Source organism: Amblyomma mixtum, chromosome 9 (genome assembly GCF_055824585.1).
Source record: "Amblyomma mixtum isolate Tamu chromosome 9, ASM5582458v1, whole genome shotgun sequence".
Taxonomy (NCBI): domain Eukaryota; kingdom Metazoa; phylum Arthropoda; class Arachnida; order Ixodida; family Ixodidae; genus Amblyomma; species Amblyomma mixtum.
In genome coordinates this window covers 96,443,098-96,465,165 of record NC_143020.1, presented here as the reverse complement: position 1 = coordinate 96,465,165, position 22,068 = coordinate 96,443,098, and the positions used below count along the sequence as shown (strand labels likewise).

The 22,068-nt window shown below is 46.1% G+C and overlaps 1 protein-coding gene and 1 pseudogene across 1 annotated transcript in view; one reads left to right on the top strand and one right to left on the bottom strand.

The window, feature by feature from the left end:
- LOC149330227 (uncharacterized) overlaps window positions 1-22,068 on the bottom strand; it is a 272,567-nt gene that overhangs the window by 8,364 nt on the left and 242,135 nt on the right. The window lies entirely within an intron of this gene.
- The window catches only part of LOC149330228 (uncharacterized), a 43,401-nt pseudogene continuing 23,346 nt past the window's right edge, over window positions 2,014-22,068 (top strand).

The window sequence follows — 22,068 nt, the reverse complement described above, 5'->3', positions numbered from 1 at the left end:
GCGAAAGTACCGTAGGCAAGTGTGCAACTTATGCCCGGAAAAAGTCACTAAGGACATTTGAACGCTTTTTGTTGACAAGAACGTCGTGTTGGAGTGATCGTAGAATGTCAACACCGAACACTTTGTTGGTTTTTGGTCACTCTATATGGTTAAACGAGTGTTTCCCAGTCACTGACTGACTCTGTATTATTGTTCACGTAATATATTTGACCCCTAGTCAGAGCTGTTGCTTTAAAAATTCAGGGGGGGGGAGGGGTACTTTGTTGACCTAAAGTGCGGGGAAGCGAAAGCCTTTAGCGCAGTGTTGCTGCTTGTGTCACTGATGTGTGGTCAAGATGCTAATTAAGTACTCAATTGTTTGTGAATCTTAAAAGCTGGAGGAGGTTTGGGAGGCATTCGTCTGATTCGACGCCTTTCTGCAAACACTCTCCAGCGTCCGAGACAAGGAGAACTACATATGCGTTAGCAGGAAGTAGTGTAGCCATTAGCACGCTCGGCTGCAGAGCGGAAGGACGGTGGTTCGAATCCTATCGTGCACAAAGTTTTTTTTCTGGTCCGACTAGAACAGCGTGACACCTCTGCTGACAACCATCCGTCGACAACGATGAGGCATTAAAGGCTTTCGCCTTAATAATTGGTCTTCTAGACAAGCGTGTGTTTATATCTTCCTGATTCAGACAGAGTCAAAGCTGGACAAGTTGTCACAATGATTCGCAGCCAAGGGGCGATTTTTTGGGGTGTTGGTATGATCATAGACCAATAAGAACCAATACCCCTTCAGGTGAACAAAAATGACATTCACTGTGGGCAAGCTCTTAGAAGAAAAAGGACCGCGATAGGTTAGGCTTTGAGCTTTGTGCTTCAGGGATTCAAGACAATACGGTGAGGACAGTATACAAAGGCTGCTGAAAGATGCAACGCCTCCACTGCCTCGCGGACGCAAGTGCACGAGAAAGAGACGCCCACGTCGTTGTGAGGTGCGGGGATTATATCATGCTCCGTTTGGTTAAGCCGTTGAGCCCTGATCCCGGGGTTCCGGGCGAGAACTCCACCGTCTGGAGCTGCGTCGATTATTCACGTCGAAAAGGTAGGTGCTGCTACAGCCATACGGGATCGGCGGCCGAATGCAGCACCGAAGAACTGCGTCTTAATGACATCAGGCTTGCTTTGTTTTGCAGTAGCAGTTGCACAAGATAACTTCTCTAGGTAAGTTGACGTTGACGCAAACGATAATTCGCGTTTACTGAAAGCAATGCTAATCAGGTGGGTCTGCACTATTAAGGCTTACTATAGACGGGTACAAATCATGAACGAAGCGGATTTTTCTCGTCAAATGATCCCCTTCCAGCCAATGAATGACATCGGTCGATTCTCATGACCCTGCTAAAGTAACGATGCATGCAGCGGTGCGACAATGGAGGGAGGGGACTATTTCCGGCTATGGACTAAGGGGACTATCCTCTTTCATCTACTACTTTTTTAATTGTCACGCTAGCGGGGTCATGAGAATCGGCCTACGCCATTGTCTTGGATGAGGTCATTTGACGGGAAAAGCCGCCTCGTTGTTGAGTTGTATTCGACTGTAGCATCCTTTATAGCATTCCCGGTAAGTATAAATTGATGGATTCATAACTAAGTCGTCTCCATTCACGTGTCTCACGTCATCATCGCATCACATATAGTACTTACGTAATAGTGCTTGCACTTTATGTTCTCATAGGTGTTCAGGCTCATGGGTTGCAAAAACCCTTTAGTATTATTTCTTGTTTCAGTATTTACTTTATAACAATACGTTTACGGTCGTTCTCTGCTGAAGAAAACGGTAGGGTTTCGACGCAGTTAAACTGAGTAGACGTGCGAAAGCATGTGTTTAGCCTGAATGGTGGACTCAAGGTTTTGCTTTGCTGGGTGGTCGGCACGATTGGGGACGATATTTCACTCAGGTTAAGCTCCGGTCGAGGTTTAGCTGGTCTGATCTGTTCGCGCGGCAGATGGAAGTTGATAAGAACCACGATGGACAAAGCACAGGGCGAGAGTCAAAGCACAGGGTGAGCGTGTGTTGCAGTTTAATACGAGGCATGATCGGTTGTGGGGATAGCATACTGCTCTCGTGCAATGGCCAGCGAAGGTGATCTATTCGTACCACTGCGGGTTCGAATCCCAGTCGCGGCAATATGTAATTTATTTCTGCAAGAGCTATTTCGGTGCTAGACTTGGCCAAGGTCACCCTCAAGGTCACCCTCCCACTGACTACAGGTGGTGCGAAGCTCCCCCAAACACACCTCGGCTTCCTCCCATTGGTTGCAGCTTGCGCGACGCTCCTCCGAACTAACCCGAGTTACTCCGAGGGTTCACACAACATTCTTGGTTGGGACCACGTTACGTTGTGCTTTCGCACTAGGAAGAGCGTGCTTTTCTTCCTATTTTTTTCTTAATCAGCGTAACATTAAGGGACTGCTTGGCGTAGTCACGTTCTTTTTTTTTTTCAACAGGTGAAAAAAGTAGCTGTCGGCGCGACTGTTAGGCACCAAGCCCTTTTATATGCTCATCAAAATAATAAAGAAAAAGACACGGGACATCCCCGGACTAATAGCTCTAGCTAAATGCCATTCATGGACACGTGATCCAAGTGAGGCGAAAGAGGTTGAGATGCAGCTGCTACCCCCCCCCCCCCCCCCCCCCCCAAAGCGTTTTCCATTAGGAAACCCCATTCTCAACCTTTTTTTTTTCGAAAAACGAGGCGGAAAAATGCATTGTTGGATTGCAGGAAATGGTTTGAGGCTTTGATGCGTGTCGGTCGTTTTCTGTTCAAACTAGACGGGTTTTGTCGCCAGAAGTGTTTCTAAACGGGCCCAACTGGCGCCATCTCTGCGGGAATTGACAGTTCAAACACAGGAGCGTTTTTTTTTTGTCGCAAGGACATTCATGACCGCTCCCGACATACTGAAAAGCTGTTTATGCAGCCATCACCGGTGCTGGAAGCGTGTCTCCTGCGATTTTTCGGAGACAATAGAAGCCTTGTTTTCAATGGAGTTACCGCCAGTAGTTCTTTATGCTTTACAAACTCAACAATTTGACTGTGGCATCCATAATTTAGAGAATAAAAAATGAGTACCTAGACAAGCAAACTATAGGAAAACATTGTGGGGCTCATTAGTTCGCGCAATGCCTGCTATTTTTGTCCTTTTAATTAGACAGCATTAAAAGTCTTAAAGAGAAAAAAAAATGCGTCGGCCATAAAATTCGCCCATTGGCTGGTGGCAAGTGACGTCGCATCCCGTCTGGTGACGTCATTGCATGACGTCACTTCCTGTAATGACATAAACTACTTCTAGTACTATCGCACTGCCAACACAAGTAATTCGGTGTCCCTGTGAGTTTTTTGTTTTACGTGTTTAACAGATGTTCAGCATTGCGCAGTTGTTGAACTGCCGACAAATGTTGAAGGCAGCACTTAGTGCTGAGTCATAACAAGGTTCAAGAGAAGACAATAGCGCCGAAAAGCTGGCGCACAGCACAAAACTCGGCAAACTTTATAAATCCCTTGTCCCATTGTGCTAAGGGCTGACTGATGGGCAAAGACAAGCCCCAGACAGCCCGGAAACACGGGTAAACGTGATCGGCAAGCATGGAAATTGACCGCGCCACAGACGGGCGTCAGTTGGGTTATAATAGACGCACACAGAGGGAAAGCAAATAAAGTTTCCAAACCAGTAAAGTTTCGAATAAAGACGCAAAGCATGTCGGCTAACTTTTCCGAGGACTGCTGTGAATTTTTTGCCGAACCTTTTGTCACGCAATGTATAGTGCCTACTGAGCGGTTGGTAACAGTGCCGGTACGAATGAAGAGGACGTGACAGGAAGGTAACGTAACAATACACCGAAGAAGTAAAAAAAACAACTTGCAAAAGACATTTTTCCACTACGAGTCTTCATGTATCCCTCCTGTTAAATTATGCTTTTTTTTTCCTCATCTATAGTTAGCATTCACGAGTATCGGGTTACGGTGACGAGTCCTAAGCAGAAAACTTTATTTTTTCTCTCTGAGCGATATTGCAGGTATGGTAATGCGCATGCGTGTTATACAGCGCTGTGCTTTGTCGACATTGTTTAGTCGCTGTGTAGACGCAGCGTTTCCACTTACAAAACACATGTTTTCCTAGCAGAGCTGAGTGAATATAGAGGTCGCGCAGTGATTACCAATCAAGCGTAAACTTAATACCACCAGGAACTCCGGGTTTCGGCCGGTCTGAGTCAGCCTCTAATCATGGAGCCGGGTTCGCAAATAAGTCCCGTCGATGTTTGCACAGAGGAGCAGTCGCGACCAGCTCGCCGCGTGTAGCTTGAGGACACAGGAAGCATGGCAGAATCCCGAGGGCCTCTCCAACAAAGGAACTTCTGCGCGGCAAAGCCGAGAGGAACTCTAGTGTGACCCCTCAGAGGAGGTTCGGGGGGGGGGGGGGGGGGGGGGGAGAGTACATGTCTCTCTTTGACGTCGGAGAACGATAAAGCATACACGCAGTGTTCTGCGCACTTTACCCGCAGAATCATCCCCACCTGCAACCCCCCCCCCCCCCCCCCCCACCCCCCACCGGCTCCCTTTTGGGAAAGTACGCACACACAGTCACAGACAGTGTGTGAGCGAGAGGGTCATGATCAAAAGAACCACTCTTCCTTTTCGTCTCGGCGGCAACCTTTTTACTTCTCCATTGAACTTGAAACTGAGTCTCTCCGCAACACAAATGGAGGAATGATGGCCCTGGTCGTCCCTTTATCCGCTGAAATTGATCTTTCTTTTCTATCTCTCAGAGTTACTTTCACTCCGTTTCTTCTTTCTCTATCGCTTTCTTTCTTCATGCTTTGCTTTGTCGACTCGCAGTAACAGTTTCTCTCGGAGAGCGGCAGTTTGTGTGGGCGGTGTTTGGACTGCGCGCGACCGACTTGGAAAGCTATGCGCGACGCTTGGACGTGTTTTTATTTGCTCTGATGTTTATTGTATTTTTTACCCCAGGGAATTCTGGCGATGCCGGCTGTTGCTCATGTCCCCCCCCCACCTTCCTCCTCCTCGTGGTTGCGAGGACTGAAATTCAGCAGCTGTTGTCCGGTGCGGCGGTGTGGGACAGTCCTTTACCGCACAGCGTTTTGTTCGGTGAAAGACGAATTCAACCTTTTATGTTGCGGTTGAATGACGTAAACAACGAAAACAACAACAGGAAGAACGCGGAGCCACGGCAATTGCTGTACAAAGTATTCAGCGCAAGTCAATGCGCAGAATTCAATTTTGATGCACTGCTTGCTACTCAACAGAGTTTTGCAGCTGGAGGACATTGTCCACAGGTGGGGCCATTTTCTTTTCTTTCAATCCAGGAATCTATTCTGGGCTTCAAGCGATGTTCTTGCGGATGTCTTTCTTTAGTTCCCACTGCAAAGCCGACCAGGCTAGCAATATCACCAATGTATCTCTAATTGTATATGTAGACATGGGACAGCTATATATATGTTATGTTGCTTATGCGGCACTAAGCCCAACATAAAACTATTCACGTTATGCAAGCAAACTTGGAAGCAGCGCGAGACGTAGAAAGAGGAAGAAATAATAGAAAAAAAAAAACTTTAGAGGGACGCTTAAGTTCCGCCTTTAAGAGTATAGGTTCCTCTTGCCCACGAAGACACATAGTGTTTCCTCTGTCAATAATCATTATGTGAAGGAGTACAGGACGTACTACATATAGCCCCGCTTTAACAAAGCCGTACGAGCTTGCCTGCGTGGCTTACAGAGGTATAGCGTGTCTGACTCGAAGCACAAGGGTCAGGGGACACAGCGGTGGGTCCGCTGCATAGCAGCTTGAGAGGCGACGCTATAGACGGATACGTCTTAAGTCTGCATTGAAGCTCCGCCCACATTCACGACCGCCGCACAGAATTCCTCCACCACAAAAACGTAGTCCATTGTTGAAATTTTTTTCTTGTTATGTAAAGAAGAAGTTAATAACGAGATAAAAATTATCAGCTCTAGAATTTAGATGCCTGGTTTGCTTGCCAGAGTGGGACATTAAAAAGCTGATTTCTTTTAGCGTTGTGATTGGCTGCGGAGTACTACAAGACGGCGCACATCATGTCCAAGTGTTAGCAGCTGCTTTTTTTTTTATTTGTATCCTACTATAGTACTGTGAGTCGTCGTCTGCTGCGTATTTATATCAGGGAAGGAGGAAGACAGTGACCGACGTCCCGTGAGCTTTGTGCGTTGCTTCCGGTTGCTCCGATCACTGAACATCCAATGCGTCGCTGGTGTAGCTGGCGCCATCTATGGGAGCCTGTTGCAACTGCCACTTTTACAACTACTCTGGATTTTTCGGTGACAACAGCAGCGACGACAACGGCAACGCCGGCTTTGCTGCACAACGGGTACATTACGCTGTCTCTTAAAAGAAAGTAGCATTGACAGAACATACGGCCTTTTAAATCAGCTCTTTTAAGACAAGAAAGATCAATGGCAAGGATCAAAAGTCCGTCACCGTACTTATGTATGGCAAGCAAAGGCTACGTATTGATGCTCCATAATTAAGGTTCCGTAATTATGCGTGACAAGCAAAGTTTTTATCGTTTTTAACTTGTTTCCGCTTGGAGTATGATTTCCAAATGCCATTCTCAACTTTAGTGGTGAACTACTAGAGAATTCGTTTTTACTCGACAACGTATACATCTAGTTCGGTCGAAAAGCCCTCGACGTCATAGTAGTTTTGTAGTTGTCGGCACTGCGCTTCGGAAAAAATCGTATCGCGCCAACCGTTTGCAGCAGAATGTTCCGGATGAGTACGATGATTCAGCGTTTCGTGCAGCATAAACTTACTAGTTAGGTTAGAGCCTAGCGTGCGGCAGGAATTCGAACCGGCGACCTATTATCGGGGGCTGCGGATGTCCACTTATATGTGTGAGACAGTTACTGCGTCGCTTCCTTTCCTCAAATCCAATATTCATTTGCTTCATTACGGCACATCTTTCTGCCTTTCTTCTTTCACTCCCACCTTCCTCCCTTCTCTTACAGTGCTGTTCCGGCGTCAATCGAGATGTGAGACAATTACTGTGGCATTTCTATTCCTGAAAAAATGCGAGGATACATTGGTAACTAAAGTGTGGAGAGGCGAAAGCAAAGGACACTATGCCGTGAAGACTTTCGGTGAATGTGACGTCACACTGTTTCTGGGGCTATATCGACGTCCGCGCTATTTCGGCGCAATTTCGACATTACTGCCCATAATGAATTAACTAATTATGCTACAGTCATCAAACTTGGCTTCTAGGCTCATTTTTTCCTCCTCTTTGTGAAGCAACCATTGTTTTCTTCAATCTTTTTTTCTATCTTTAGTTCATGAGTTAAACGAGTGTGACACGCTTTGCAACGGGCAACAGTATGAACCATTAAAGGCTTTCACCTTAAAATGCGTTGCGTTCAAGGTGTTTCCAAAGGGCAAAGCGTCGCGCTGAACGGGCGATGGCCGTCCGTGGACTCCCTGGCAGCGGTGCAACATGCTGTCGCGTTGCACTCGTAAAGGCGAAGCTTAAGCGTCTTCCATTTTTTGTGTGTGCAAAAACTTTGTTCTCTGTCATGTTGCATACAACCGCAAGAAGTTTTACATAAATGTGCGCTCTGGGACGGTCAATTAAATTTTCACTAAGTTATTTTCAAGACGTATATTCTCATTAATTCCTAGCGCTTTTAGTTATTAATACGTAGTGTTAGTTAAACGTCTCTGGGCCAAGCTGAAGAATAAAAGCGGAAACGTTTTCTCTCCTCCGAAGAATTTCCGTGGAACCGTTCAGGCAACCAGTCTTTTCGACTCAACCTGCATCCGCGACACTAACCTGTGTTTTCGAAAAACCTATTGCTTCCTGAGACAAATTCTCGGAACGGACGTCTGGGTTGTATCCGGGGATAAAAAGGCTTACTTGCCAGCTGTGTGCTCATCCGAAGATTTTTTTTTGTTCATATCTTTGATGCGCCCCAGCGGCTGAACTGAAAACAGCTAGTAATGTATAAAGCACCGAAAGAGAGCGAATTCGGTCAACACGAACACTGAACAACTGGCGAATGTTTTTATCGGCACATAAACCAACTTGGCCAGCGCTTCTAAGAAAAGATTTCTTTTTGCCTCCGAAATAAAAGAAGAAGAAACAGAGCAAAATCTGTTAGTTTAATTGAAGGAAGTACATCGTGTGCATAGTGAAACCACTTCTAGCGATTCTGTGAACGAAAGACTATGCTTCTACCCCTGAGCAAGCTCAAAATTTATAAAGAGAGTCTAGATCTTGTAGCACTCTAGAAGATGCGCAGCACACAAGCGTGAATATTCCGCTGTTGAAGGTGACTTGACTGCGCCAGAATACGACGATGTCAGTTGTAATCTTGTAACGAAAGAAACATTTGTCGTTGTGACCGTGTTTTTGGAAGCACTGCATATTCACTTGTTACGGCTGACAGAAGGCGATCACGTGACCGCTGAAAGGTGCGCGCCGTTTGGCTTGATTGCATTGCCTCAATTCAGAACTAGCATATCTGCGGCAGTGCGAGACGCAGACGATTTTCAATGCGATATCCCGCCACCTTCCCTTCTTCCCTCAGATCCGTTCCTGTCCCATGTTTCCGAGAAACGTGCTTTGCGTCAGCGAACACGCGCTCTCGTTCCCCCGTGTTCGTACGCTCTCCCCCGGAGTCTCACTCGGGAGGAGGAGGTACATGTGCGCCGGATTCGGGCAGGAGCGGCTCTGACTCCTTCTGTGCGTCATCGGTGGCGTGACAAACGTTTCCAAGTGACTGGCAAGTGTCCCCACCGTGGTGCTGCGCCCAACCAGTGTCACGAAAAACACTTGCTGTGGACTTGCCCGGCTACAGCTTCCGTGAGACGACGCTTCCTAAGAAAGGTTGGCCTGCGACGGGACGTTTCAGACGACTATCGCAAGTGGACTCAAGATAACCACTTTATCGCGAACTTTTGCCGCTTTTTAAGTGAGGTTTGTTTGCACTCCTTTTTATAAATTTCTTTCCCTTTTTCATTATGCCTAATGGCAAACAGCTCGAATAAAAAAAAAAGACGCAGACGATTGGTTTACGTTTGTGCGCGAGCAGAGTCATGATATTGAGTGTGTTGCTATAGACTATTATGAAACCGATTTGAAACACACCATTATAAGAATGGCCTAAAGACTATCTATTAACTTCTTACAGATTCTTTTGCCTTCCTATACATATTAAGGCGAAAGCCTTTAATGCCTCATCGTTGTCGACAGAAGGTTGTCAGCAGAGGTGTCACGCTTTTCTAGTCAGACCAGAAAAAATCTGTGCACGATGGGTTTCGAACCACCATCCTTCCGTTCCGCAGCCAAGCGTGCTATTGGCTACGCTACTTCCTGCCAACGCATACGTAGTTCTCCTTGTCTAGGAAGCTGCAGAGTGTTTGCAGAAAGGCATCGAATCAGACGAATGCCTCGCAAACGCCCTCCAGTGTCTATATTATTTAAGGTTCAAAAAACAATTGTGTGCTTAATTGACATCCAAACCCCACATCAGTGACACAAGCAGCAACACCGCGCAAAAGGCTTTCGCCTCACCACACTTTAGGTCAACAAAGTGCCCCTGAATTTTTTTCTACTTTTGTGTATTCATAGTGTAGAAACTGTCTATTACAAAGTTCACTGCAGGTGTATGACCATAAATTTATAGACTGTCTATAGAATTCGTAATGTTTATAGGATTAGCACTACTCATAGAGTTTGTACTGTATCTAAGATCTGTATCGCCTAGGATACCCTACGAGGTTTGTCTATAGAAAATCTATAGACTTCATAGACAGAAGTCTTGGACAGTTTAGACTGTCTAAAATTTTTGTACGGCCTTGCAGTAAGAAGTACATCACAAACGCATGTGCATGCATACGCACACGCATTCACACGCGAACACGCACACACGCCAATACACGCAGGCACAAACACACACAAACACGCATACAAACGAATGCACACATATACGTATACATCACTCTAAACATAGGTACGCCAATAAGGGAGTAAAAAGAGTAAGCTATCCTCTAGCTTACTATCTTTTATAAAAGAGTGCTCTAGAAGGGAGTTTGCTCCTTTTTACTCCTTCCTGTTTAAAACGTAGAGAAGTATAAAGACACATAGACAGGCAGAGGATGTCATGTCATTTGCTCATTCAGACTGGGCAGCGGGATATTACCGCTGAAGACAACAGACCTATCTCGCGGCAAGTTTGCGGCATACAGGCGACCCTGAAAAAGAACAGGCGGAGTTTCTTGACTAATACATTCGGGCTTGTCACCGTGGTTGTAGACCGGCTCTTTCCTTATCCCTATCGGGCCTGGAAGAAGACGACCTGTCGAGCAGCCACAGGCTTTTCTCACAACGTCGAAAAATTCCCGAACAACGTTCCTATAGCAACGGGTTAAAACGGGAGAGCACCGCACAGGAGCGAGGGATTTAGCGTGAGGAAAAGAGGTACCGATAGAGAACGGCAGAAGACAGAGATTTTCAGGGATAGACGGGCGAAGAGGCGGAGTAGGAAGGAGATTGTGGAATAGTCCGAGCGGAGACGACTTCATTTCGGGCTGGCGTAGCTGCCAAAGCCTGTCAAGGCGTCGAGTAAACAGAATACCTTCTTCTACGTACTGGGCTTAACACGCATGCGCAGTAAAGATGCGTCTGTATATCTCTTTTTATCTTTCTTTTTCCAGCCCCGTTCTATTTCCACTACCCGAATAGCAGCGCTTCGGGTTTTAAAGCTTCTTGTTTTTTCTTTTCGACGAGAGCGACGGATGTTCTGGGCGGGACTAAAGCTTCCTCACCTCACATTTCTCTTAGATGCCTCTTTTTGGGAATTCATAGGAGCCCACAGAAGAGGGGGAGGGGGGGGGGGGGAGATCCACAGGCAATATGCTTGAAATGCGCTGTCGTTGGCTGAAATGAAAGCCCGTCGTTGACACTCAAGGTTTCCATTCTCGCAATATATGTGTGAAGAACATCTATCGTGCGTGTTTAGGGCTTAGGAGAATATGGGCGGCGAAACACTCATCAGAAATTCTTTTCTTTTTCAAGAATTTCTTCGAAGCGCAACTGTTAGCGTCTGAAGCGACGTCTGTGCCCTCCGCGAAAAGAAATAAAAAAAAACGGTGAAAGCGCTTTGGACGTTCTTTCAATATGAAGCTTGTTCCGCTCAAATAGAATGTCATTTCGGTAAGATTGCAGGTTAGTTGGAAGAAAGTAAATAAATGACTGTGAAAATGAAAATATCAACTTGTTGCTCGTGAAAGAATGAATGTCAGATTGGCTGGAAAGAAAATAATAACAAAAAAAGATTCTCTGGTCATCACGGTACTTATTCGTGCCGTGCTGCTACCCGAACCGTGCTTTCTTTAGCAACATTCACTTATCAACTTACTTGGATTTTTACTTATTCTGAAGATACGCCAAAATATTCCTTCGAAGAAAGTGTGAAAACTTCAAAACTGGAGCAATATGAGATGCTGGAAAATTTATCTTACGCCCAGCGTTACGCCTACGTTAGGGAAAGGGAGACGAAACGGGACGCGGGGAAAACGCGGCATTTGTATACTTAACGTCCGTTAACTTTTAAACGCGCAATAATAATAGTAATTTGACACTTCACTGGTTTGACCCCCGACATATCCGCTAGAATGGAGGTCAAGGTGTGACCAGATTGACTGCTTCTGAGCAGAGAAAAACAAATTGCGAAGTGGACTTTGGTGAATGAGAAAGCGGCGGGAAAGGTGCGAGCGAAAGTTTACACACTATATCTTTCAAAACTGCGCCTCTCAGTAAACCTGGCTACTAGAATAATGCAAGCGTTTAGTTATTAAAATTGGTTTTTGCTGTTATCTTATGCAGAAGCTTTAAGGATGTGTACTCCTCGAATTCCTAATAGCATTATTTTAGCAACAGGCTACATTGTGGTGTCTAGGAGGAATTGAAATGAATATAATAGTTCAATTGCTAGCTCTAAAGATCTATAACTTTTATAGTTAGTTAGTTAGTTTATGGGGTTTAACGTCCCAAAGCTACTAAGGCTATGAGAGACGCCGTAGTGGAGGGCTCCGGAAATTTCGACCACCTGGGGTTCTTTAACGTGCACTGACATCGCACAGTACACGGGCCTCAAGAATTTCTCCTCCAAAGAAATTCTAGCCGCCGCGGCCGGGATCGAACCCGCGTCTTTTGGGTCAGCAGCCGAGCACCATAGTCACTGAGCCACCGCGGCGGCTATAACTTTTATAGCTTTCTTTAAAGGATGAATAATATATTGACTTCAGAAAGGCGTGTCATATTGCCCCATACACTGTTTATAATTTTCTACAGGGTGGGGAAAAATGCGACCCTCTGAATTTTGTTAAATTGACTGTGTTTCTATCCAGCTGCCCTTTTAATATTCGGTGAGCGTGATGCTAGGACAGTAGGAAATAGTTTGGTATGATTTATGTTTTGATACCTGTCAACAAAATTATATATTTCGCCAGCACATTGGCCTCAAGATTTTCGGTAAACTTTGAGAACTAAAGCGGGCGGGGTAAGTGGGAGATGCATTACTTTCTTGAACGCAGCCCAATGCCTATAACAATTGGGGACTGCAGGAGAAAGTGAAATGAATAAAAGCATCCAGTCACGCAAAAATAAAAAGATTAACCGCTCACAGGAAGGGACCACCTTCCAAATTCGCATTTCTTCCTTGTCATTCTCACTTCCGTCTTGTAGCCTCCTTCCTTTTAAATGTTTCTCTTTAAAGATACCTCTCGTGCGAATTGTTCGCAAAGATAGTGAAGCAGCAACTTTGCAAAGAAAAACTGCCTAGTGAAAGTTTCATACTAGGGGCCTTGTGTCCTCGCTGCCTGAATTGTTTGTTTTCATGATTACAAATAAAAGCACATTGAAACTGGATTGAAAAACAATACCCAGTCATTATCATGTACTGGCGACAACAGTTTGACAGTCAGGTAGTAGCCGAATTTCTTACAAAAGAAAAACTTTAATCGGCTGACCTGCGCCCGCAACTTGGCGACGGCGACAGCAGTAGACGGGCTCGGTGGTCGTCTTAGGACAGAATCTCAGCTGCTCGCGGCTGCGCTCAATTCAAAGCTCACGAAGAACTTTCGAGATAAAGCACGAAAAGCAACCATCTCAAAGCACGTAGAAGCAGCTGCGGGTGGATGCGATTTTTTGAGACAAACCTGGTGGCGTCCAGCATGACTATAAGTGATAAAATTTGCCAGAATAGAAGCTTGAGCGAGTTGGTGACGGTTCACATGCCACATAGCAGGTGAACCATCACCAACTCGCCCAAGCTTCCATTCTGGCAAATTTTATTTCTTCTACAAAGGGCCCTTTTCCATGTACGTCTTTGCAACCATGCACTACAGTCGCCGTCACTGCCACGGCTGCTTGCAAATCAAGGATGCTCGGATTCTACATTCGACACAGGATCCTACCACCAGAACTGCTCTGGTGGTTCGGCGGTTATTTTCCATCACAAGGACACGGTGTCGAGATATGCAGAATCATGAGGCCTAAATGGCAGGATATAACCCGCCTTCACAAGAACGCTCTACACCTCCGTCTGCAAGCAGTGTGTGGCCTTTCTCGAAGTGAGCAGGCCTTTCGGGAACACCTCGTCATCGCCGGAAGGTCCGCGGAACTCATCTGGCAACAAGTCTTGCCAGCTCTGAGGTATCTGCTCCCTAGGACGACATGCACAGCGGTGAGCAACGTCTACTGCACAGACGTAATCTCCCTTCCTCGCGAAGTGTCACGTGTGCTTGAACTAGGACCGAAGTTCACCGTTCCGCCCAAAAAAACAGCCCCAGAACTGGTCGCAATGGTTCACCATGCCTCCCGTTTTGCTGACCACTCGGAAAAAAGACAGATGCATTTATGAGGGAATGGACGCTGTAGAGCGGTATGAGCACACCAAATGAAATATCCCTATCAGCCGCACTGTCTCCTATTTAAGAGAGAACTCGCTTTGTTGATGTTAGCGCCCGTCCTGTTTGTCTCCCTGTGTCGGTGTCGGTTTAGCGCTACGTGGCAAGTGATAAAGCTGTGCGCAGAAAGCGTTGACGAATGAACAAACATTACAAGCCTTCGCAGCAATAATATATGGTTTCAAGTAATTTAGAAAGTGTGACGGGTGTCCTTTCCACTGGCTAGCATAGTTCTGAGAGTAAGCACTGTGAAGTGCTGAGAATAGTTAGTAGAACAGCTCCATAGATAGTTCCCGAAACACTCAATCAAGAAAAAGTTTCCTCCCTGACACAAGCCAACGCATTATAAACACGAATACGCCTATACGGGAGTAAAAAGGGAATAAGTGTGCGCTAGAGGACAACTTATTCTCTTTTTTACGCCCTTATGTTTAGGTTGTGTTCTGAGCTGGTTGCTAGTTGCGCCACCGTGAGGCGTTGAGCGCATGTTAGTTGTGGGTTTAGTTACGTTAGAGCCTTAATTTGCTTGTCACTGAAGCCTTGTTCTGCTACAACTAACCTAACTGAGGCACAACAAAGCTTTACTTACGCGTTGATAATTAAATTAACCCCCAATATTGCGCGAGAAAAGGCCAATGTCTTTGTCGCTGCACCGCCGCTCATTTAATCATGCACCAATTCGCCCCCGTTATTCTGAACTATCTTTCTTGTACAGTGGGCCCTGTTACGTGTTCGAGTCGTTCTTATGCTCAAGTACATGTGCTCATCGCCATTTTCTTGTGCAGTTGTCGTTTCACCGCCGTTCAAATCATGCACCGACTCGCCCCACAGGCCGTTATCCACAATGATAATTAGAGAAACCACTTTGCTTCCATCGTCACGATATTTAGGCTCCCCAGACACGCTTACTAGTGCGACGCAGAAAAGAAAAGAAAAGTCTAACAAAGAGTCAACTATCACCAGGTTTGGTCGTTTATTTTTCAGCATAATATACTAATTTGCTTCAAGCAGATCCGCATGAACATACAAGGGGTCAGGCGCCATGCGGAGAGTGCGACACGAAAACCAAAAATTAAAAGAGAGCTATCCACTGACTGAAAGAACCGGGATCATGCAGAATCATGTGTATCTTATTATGTGTGGGATAATAGTAAAATTCAAACTGCATTAAAACTTGCTTGATACGTCAGTACTAATGTTAGGTGAAGGCAGTAAAGTAATAGTCACGCAAAATTATTTTGAGCTGTGGCAAGTTAACTAAAGACCGTGAATACATAGTCACGCCTAGATAAGTAGACAACGCTAAGCAATGACCACGAGTAAGTCGCTAAGTATAACAGGTTAGATGATTTTTTGTGAGGTTCCAAGCTAATCGAAGGCCAGTAAGTAAATAATGACGCGTAATAGTTTATATTTGTTCGCTGCGTAATTTTCATTTTGTTAAAAGTCAATAAGAAACTAGGCAAGCATTAAATTTACACATGTCTCATGCGTGGACTCTAGCCGAAGGCAAACACTTAACTGCGCATAAAGATGAAGACCAGTTTGTGCCATGTTTCCAAGCTAATTTAAAGCCAGTTCGTGAGTTTTTACGCGTAAACAATTAGTCTGGTTTTATGCGCAAGTCTCAACGCCAACCGAAGGTCGGTAAGCTGAGACATACAAACGCACAAATAGGACAAAGGAGCGGATAGCAACCGTACAGCGTCGGTGCTGCACGCATTCTTGAGCTGCCGTTGGGATGCGACGCAGTTCCCGACAACATGGCCAAAACGCGAGCGCCCGTATTTATAGAAAGTCCCGACCCTCTCTCGGCTCGCTGTGGAATGCCCAGCTGGCCTTCTGTGTCTCGGGGAGTCGCGGAGTGGCCGCGACTTCGTCGGAACTCAGAAAAGTGGACCACTTCTTGCTGGCTGAATAACGTTATGGTCCTTGCCCACTAACTACTATTATATACTAACTACTACTCTATTGTAACTACTATTCCCTTCTTAATTCTTTAGGCCCGTGTGCTGCGCGATGTCAGTGCAGGTTAAAGAACCCCATGCAGTCGAAATTTCCGGAGCCCTTCACTACGGCGTCTCTCATAGCCCGAGTCGTTTTGGGATCAATCAATCAACTATTCAATTCTTGACGTCCGCAATATACAGACAGACCGGTTGATATCGGAGGTAAAGATGTGGACCACTCGATATGCAGGGCAGATTTTAGAAGCTGGCGTCGCTTTGGGCAGTTAAGAATGAATTTAATTGGAATTGATTAGCCGAATTGGAACACAATCATACTTTTTTTTATTTTACCCTTACAAAAATCTCTTTACACAGCCTACAGACTGTCCACAGATTTTTGTCTATGAAGTCTTCTATTGGCAATTCCTATAGTCTAGTCTGTAGGCAACACAAACTCTATAGACAGTCTATCGATAATCTATATAATCATGGCCATACAGTTTTAGTCGAATTTTGTCGACACACAGTCTATAGACTATAAATGAACAAAAGAAAATATCTATAGGTTTGGTTTATGGGGTTTAGCGTCCCAAAGCGACTAAGGCTATGTATGAGAGACGCCGTAGTGGAGGGCTCCGGAAATTTCGACCACCTGGGGTTCTTTAACGTGCACTGACATCGCACAGTACACGGGCCTCGAATTTCTCCTCCAAAGAAATTCAGCCGCCGCGGCCGGGATCGCACCCGCGTCTTAGAAAAATATCAATAGGAAGGCAAATGAGTCTACAAGATGTCTATAGACAGTCTACAGACAGTCAAGACCACTTTTATAAGAGTATTCCGCTCTAATCATTTTCAGCGGCGAATGGTTGACGCGGCGATGGTGGGGCGTGGCGTTGATTGAACAAATGGATGTGGCCGAAGATGATAAGAATTGAATAAAGTTGGAACCGATAAGTTTTGTGATTGTGTAACGGTTGTTTGGATATAGTATAACATGGATAGAGAAGTGGATCCGACAGTGAAGAGAATTGAAGCGGCATCGGATGAAGCAGCGAGGAAGAGTGGGAGTAAACAAGTTGAACTTTAACACTGTCGCTCTTTTTGATTAATTGCGTTTTATTCAGATTGTCTACGCCGTCGAATTGCACATTAGAGGTGACAGTGGAGCCAATGGCGAACAGCTATATTAATCGCAACAGAAACGCTAATCAAATTGGCAGTGGCTTAGCTTTGCTATGCCTGGATATACGTAGCCAAAGCAGGCATGCGACAAGCTGGCGAAGCGAGCGGAGGCGAGCGCAACGACGAGGCAAGCGGTGTGACGTCATACCAAACGGCGGTGGCTTTGCGTCGAGGCGCGCGGTATGACGTCATGCCAGATAGCGCGGCGAGCGCGCGGCGTCCGCCAGCTGCGATGGCTGCGAGGCAACGGCTCAAGGTCGGTTTCTATGCGTCCTCGAAGCACCGCCACAGCGAAATCGCAAGTTCGCGGACAATGCAGCTTTCTTTACAAAACGAATGGCACTGAGGCACCAGTGTTTTGTTTATCGCGATTATATTTCGCTCATACGCGCCAGCAGCGATGAAGGGGATATATATGAGAATGTGGGGCGCGATAGTTACAGAACAAATGACGTAGATGAAAAAAAAATTACGAAACAAACCGAAAGAGATTACTTGCACCACAATGCACCAATCCTTTTTCACCGAATGAATATCATTGCGTTCGTCCACTGCGTCAGCTGGAACCTGCCAGAGATAGTAGTGACACGACGTAGCTTCACACAAGGATAAAGGGGGGAGTAATAATTAAAAGGGAATTAAACTGGAGTAGAACTCTTGATTCATCCTGCTTCGGATGCCCCCGGGGTGCGGGAAAGATATCTTAAGAGGCTTTTTCGCAAACATTTTAACGAGCTCGCGGGTTGAACGGTGCGAACTCTGTTGCTTGTAGGGAAACGCGAAGTAAATCGAAAAAATTAGGCCACTATTCAGCATTCTGTGCGAAACCAACCGGATTGTATGCACTGCGGAGGCATATAAGTTGCAGCACGACTGCCACGAACCCACCCACGTATGGCGTGGGGGCTATCCCATCCATCCGATCTGTCACAGCGAGTACCGGGTAACTGACTTCAAAATCAGCTTGTTACACCCTCTTTCCTTGCTATGTAACGCCCCTTCTCCATTTCTTAGGCTCAGGCTTAGCAAAGGCAGTCTTGATCTTTCTCTGTCTCTACATGTCGTAAATTCTGGCATACAACCCGCGGGCTATGCACATTTAAAGGTTGAAATTTTGGCTTTAGCGGCCCGTCTAAAGGTACAGACTGTACAGCATTTTCTTCTTCAATATCGGCCAATGCCCAGTATACACAGGGTGTAGAATATGTATAATATGCAGCCAAGCTTGAGCCCTGTGAACACACCCGCTGTATGCCGGAAATTGCGGTAATATTAGGAACAGCTCTGAAAGTATGATAAATTTTTTTCATTGAGCTAAAGTTGAAAAATTCATCGTCCGAACTTGTTCTTTCAACTCCGCCTTTTTTATTTACCACATTCAAAATGTATTATGATTTGGTGACCAGCTGTTAAGATGAAAGACTGATGGTCTAGGTTTCCGAGTCAACAAGCGCTAAACCCTACCGATATACTTAATCGATTCATCGGTGCTATTCCCGTCCGACAACACAGCGAGAATGCACTTTTAAATGGCATCTGCAGTTGAGTTTCTGAATCTAAATGCTCATAAGATTAAGCCATTTAGCACAGCATAAGGCTAAATAGACGGGCAGTCGTATATGCCCGTCTTCCTTCGCACGGTGGATCTTTGGCACAGCATAAGGAGCGGACCCAGGGAGACTCCCCTGGTCTCCCCTGCGACGTAGCGGTTAGGGATGGACAGTGAGGAACAGGAAATTGGTTGAAAGGTATAGGCTATGGGAATTAGCTGGGAGTGGGAACAGCGTCGGTTTTCTTAGATTATCCTGATACAGTCGAGCTCTTTTCCAGGCCTCCGTCGAGGAGGAGCATTCGCTTTTGGCCAGACTTGGGCCATCGGCGTCTAAGAGTATTTCCATACCCCAGAAAACGTTCGCCGTGGCCTCCGACACAAGGTTATCCTAACAGGGGCGACGACCAAGATCCCCTACCTCAAGCCAGGTTTCGCCACCCCGTACTTCCGCTCGTATTCGGAAACAAATTTTTTGCTCCACGCGTTTAGCCGTTTCTAGAACCCCTTAAGCCTTAACGGTGTTCGCAGCAAGGCACGACCAAGGTATCATGCTACGACGTATCGCGGTGGCCCTGTTGGTTCACCCAGAGAAAGTACCGTTACCTAACACTGTAAAACAACTGTCGGATATAATATCATTAGTTTTATCACGTGTCTTATATGTTATTCATAAAAATTAAAAAAGCTACTCTATCAAACACTTCGTTTATTCAAATTTATTGAAGGACTCGTTATACTTAGTAAACACGGAACTCTACAGGACTGCAGTGGTTGCCTACAACGAAAACGAACCTAACCTGTGGCCTAATGCTGAGAAACAATACGGGCATACCATGTGATGGATCACAGTGGTTGTAAGGCGTAATATTACGTGGTAAGATATTTTTGCTCCCGAAAACTATTACCGGTTGATCGCTACGCCGGCTTGACTATAGACCGCAGGCAGACCACCACCTCCATTGGGCCGCAACACAGGCTCCTCCACAATGCCCCCCCACTTAACTCCTTTATGCTTCATAGTAATATTTCGCCGGAAATATAGTAATGAAGATCAATCAATTGACTGATCACTTCTTTGACTCGCTGATTGATAGATTCTGTTCAGCGACAACAGCCCGTTCGGCCGCGGCCACAGTACATTCCGTTCGTCCACCACAACACGAACAATTTCGCTTCGTGCACTGCCTTTTCAGTGCAAGCATCGCCAATAGCATCGGCTGGCGTGCACAAGGTATCGACCTTCTTGCACGCGGAGGGGAGGGTGCCAGGAATGGGAAAGGGGGAAGACTGGGCGTGAGGGGGCGCACCTGAGCGAGCGCCGCTGCTCCTCTGGTCGATGTTAACTGAATTCGTCCATGACGTCACCAAGGTGCTGCGCTCCTGGACCGATCGATCTTATCGGGAAACGACTTCGTAGCTTCGCGAAAACCGCATCGGCTTTTCCTTACTCTCGTGACTGCTTCTTGTCCCTATTACTTAGAATTATGCTCGCTCTTTTACGAGCGGATTTTGTTCCTTTCTTATAGTCTTCGCGTTTACAGTTTTTTTTAGTAAGATTTACTTCGTTTCGGTTTTTCCAGGAGGTCCCTCCGTCACGCGGCGATGGCAGCGACCAGTATTTCTTTTCCCACGCTTCGGCAGGCAGGAGTTTCTTCGATTGAGCGAGTAGCTGTTTGAAGGGATTTATTCGGGAAGTGCGCGGTTAACTCGTAGCTAGCAGTAAGTCGGCGCCTTTGCTCTCTTAAAGACAAAGTTTAAAGGAAGTTTGAGGTAGAGTGGCCGGCGTTAAGAGTTAGCTTTTGTCTGTCTATTACTTCTTCATAAAGAAGAAGAGAGTGATTTCGGCATGCAACGGCAACCGCTTTTCTCTGAATAACGGTTTTCACACAGGTCCGTCGAGAAAATTATCGAAGGGGAACGTATGCGTGCGAGCAAAGAGAAAGCTTCGTCATCGTGGCGTAACTTCGTCATCGTCATAGTAACAGGAAACTAGTACACGGCTGAAGTTGAATTCTTCTGTAGTTTTCTGTACAAACAACTGAGATAGTTTTATGAGTGAGCGTACATATCTGTAGACGAATATGTTCTACAAAAATTTCGGTTTGGCACCTAAGGTCATTCTCAGCTGGTTTTTGCTGTCAAGGACATTAAACGACACTAATCAGATTTAGAAGGCCGTATTGTGTTTGGTTTACTGGCACATAAGCATCTCAGGCTATCACGCGCCAAGCTCAAGGTATAGAAAAATTGTTTCGTGCAGAATATGAAACCAAAGTGTGTAACCACGGTGGAGTAAATGGCCTAAAAAGTTATTTTTACTACCTAATTGGTAAAGCACAGACGTTTTAAAAAATAGCTGTTAGCAGAAGCTTTAAAGGTCGGGTAACCTCCACGGCCATCCTTGGCTCAGCAAGGATCTCGAGGCTCCCAACAATTCAGATAAATACCTAAGCGTTCTTCTAAGGATTGGGAAACTAGTTAGGAGGTTGATCTCGCGAGTTATATTCGTTATGTTATGTTCAAAAGTGGTCGAAATTATCCACAGCCCTTCACTATGGCGTCCTTCAAAGCCTGAGTCGGTATGGGACTTTAAACCCCGCAAAACCGAACCAAGCCAAACGTCATACTTGGAAGAGACACCGAGGACGTCTGCAACTAACTCCGCTATGCAAAGTGTACTCTGCACACTTTGAGATGGTTGCTAATTTTTTTTTTTTTTCGTGACATCCAGAATTTGCCTTTGCAATAAAGATTCGCTCGGTGCCCCCCCCCCCCCCCCCCCCCCCCTTTTCTAAGGTCTCTCTTGGTCCTTTGTGTTCTGTCCTCTCAGTATTTTGTAACACTTTCCCGATCTCCTTTTCCCTTACGACCAGCTCCTATTCCAGAGCGTCTGCTAATTTCACGTGGTCGTCTCGGCGACGTAAGGCCCTAAGTACGTACTTGCGAGAGCGAAGACAGAGCGTGCGAGAAGTACCGACCAATGCGGATCGAAAAGGGGGTTGCTGGGAAGCGGGACGGGAGTGGGAGGGCGACTCGGCGCGTCTATGATTTTGCATTCCAAAGGAATTACCCGTTGCAGGCTTGCGCCCCTAGCTCGCGTGACATTTCGTCGGATAGAATTTCCGCACTTCTTCGTCGCCAGGCAACGTAGGGAGAACAGGTCGACTTCTCAGCGCCTCTGTGCGTTGTCCCCCCCACCCCTCCCCCCTTGTTTTATTTTTTTTTTGCTGCGAAGAGAAGGTGTTCGCTCTGTAAGATAGCTTGCGAGACAGTGTGTGAGGTTGCGGGCCGGATTTAATTGCCTTTTCCTTTTTTTTTGTATTCGTTGGAATTGCGTGTAGCTTTGCTATGAAGAAAGAGGTGTCTGTTGAGAGCTCCT